Raw genomic sequence first — 2,151 nt, forward strand, 5'->3', positions numbered from 1 at the left:
TCTGGTTTTCATCAAACTATATTTCCAAACAGCTTCACACTAGATGCTTGTTGGTAGTCCGTAGCCAGTTGCTGACAATACATGAAAATACTGCTGACATGACAATATTGCAAGCGATGGGTGTGAGCACACTGTACCTGGCCCAGAATAGGACTTCAAGAGGAGGAAGCAGGTCTAATGCTGGAAAGTACTGCCCAGGAGTGGTGTTGGGAAGACACTGGCAGACATCTGATGCTTGATCTGCTTCATCTTCAGTGCAAAGAGGGTAGATGAGTAGCATCTTTATATGTATCTGCTTACAGCCAAGCCAGTCTGGTTGAAAGCATTGTCAAGTGAAGCCAGAATTACTGTATCAGGACGGAAGCCAGAAGAAAGACAACTTGATGCTGAAGTAAGAACACACTAACTTTCAAAGCACTTTGAAAGCCTTTGAGGTTATAGCACTAGATTTTCTGCTTTAATTTTGACAAGGAAGTAGGTGAATGTGGTCCTTGAATGAGAAATTGTCCACAGAGTAATGTCCTCGGTGACCTTCAAAACTGTGATGGATGGCTGAGGCTGTTACCAACGCGAGAGAATTTCCTGAATGATTCCTAATAATAACCACTGGCAGATGTAGGTTTTAAGATTTCTACCTTGGCTTGCCCATAGAAACACTGGAGAGAGAAGAAGTAGATGGAACAGACCTTCCTCATCAGGGAGATAAGAAAGTCATAAGAAAGTCAGGGTTATAAGCGTAGGGCTAAGCAGCTCAGTATGGGAGGGAAAGGATTTGGGTTTATCTTGGCTACTTCATGAGGAAACAAGAACACTTCCAAAGGGGTAGCAGGAGACTTTAATAAATTGCATCACAGATTTTGTTACAAAAATAACCCTTGAGTACTTTTGTTTTAACATTCTATAGCCTGTGAGCTTTTCGGAGGAATAAGACTTGTTTTCTCCCACTTCTAAAGCATTAGGTGTGATTTTGATGATCACATTCATTCATATATCTAAGCAGGTTTAATCACCATTTGTGTCTGTCTTAATTCCAGCTCTAAAGACTGGCAGCCCAAAGTGAAGTGTGGGAAAGCAAATAGTAACCCACAGCATGGGAGGTAAGTGAAAGCTGTGGCTGTGTGAAATGCATTGTTCCAGCTAAACTGAGACCCTTCCTTTTCTTTGAAGCCTTATAAGGCAGCGTTCATGATCTGCAGTGGGGCATGTGGAAGAGAGGACTAAAGGCAGAGTGCAAATTTAAAAGTAGGCTTTTATGATTTAATCACAAACATCATTCTCTTGCTGCAGACATGAGAAGTACGCATACAGAAAATGGCATTGTGATAAATAGTACCAAAAAGGTTTTTTCTGAGTCCATTTAGTGAAGACTGGGCAGGGAGGTTAGAGGTAAAAAAAGGAGAATGATACAACTAATGGAGATGGAAGGGGAAGGCCCAAAGATAATGGGATGAAAGTAGTTTGTCACCTTGAAATATGTATGTTTCACTTCTGAAGATTATCTAAAACTGAAGAAAACAGTAACATGTTATTTTGTATTTAAAATCCATCTGCATTTTCTCATAGTTACTTTTTCAATATGCACAATGTGACCAGAATCTCACTTATCTTTACCTTGAAGTGTGAACTCAACAGAAAAATCAGTTGTAGCTAATGAATGAACAGGAACAATAGAGATCTCCACTGGCATTTGTCCCTAAAATCTCTGCGTGAAGGGGAGAACGGGAGCTTTGGGAGGGAGCTAGTGCAGATCTGCTGAATTTCGATGAGGATTTCTCTAGTTTGTCTCCCATTCTGGTTGGCTGCATTATTATTTATTTCATCACTCAAATTGTGGTAGGTGCTGCTTGCCTTACAGTATGAATAACAAGCTGTTGGGCTCAGTAGAGTTCACTTATGCAGTAGGAGAGAATAATTCTCTCCTCTGCAGGAAATGCTGGGTAAAATTTAATAGTCTTCGCTGTGCCCCAGGAGGTTAGGGTAAAGAATCATAATGGTCCCTTCTGAAGTTAAAATATATAACAGTATCTAAATATATACCACGATTGTATCCTGGCCACAATATAGTCAACAAATTCCCTCTACAGTGTCTTCTCTGACACATTGCAGTCTAAAAGCTTAAGACAGAGCATGGAGCAGTATGACCACAACGGA

This window comes from Buceros rhinoceros, unplaced genomic scaffold, assembly GCF_000710305.1.
Source record: "Buceros rhinoceros silvestris isolate BGI_N320 unplaced genomic scaffold, ASM71030v1 scaffold19293, whole genome shotgun sequence".
In the NCBI taxonomy this organism is placed as follows: domain Eukaryota; kingdom Metazoa; phylum Chordata; class Aves; order Bucerotiformes; family Bucerotidae; genus Buceros; species Buceros rhinoceros.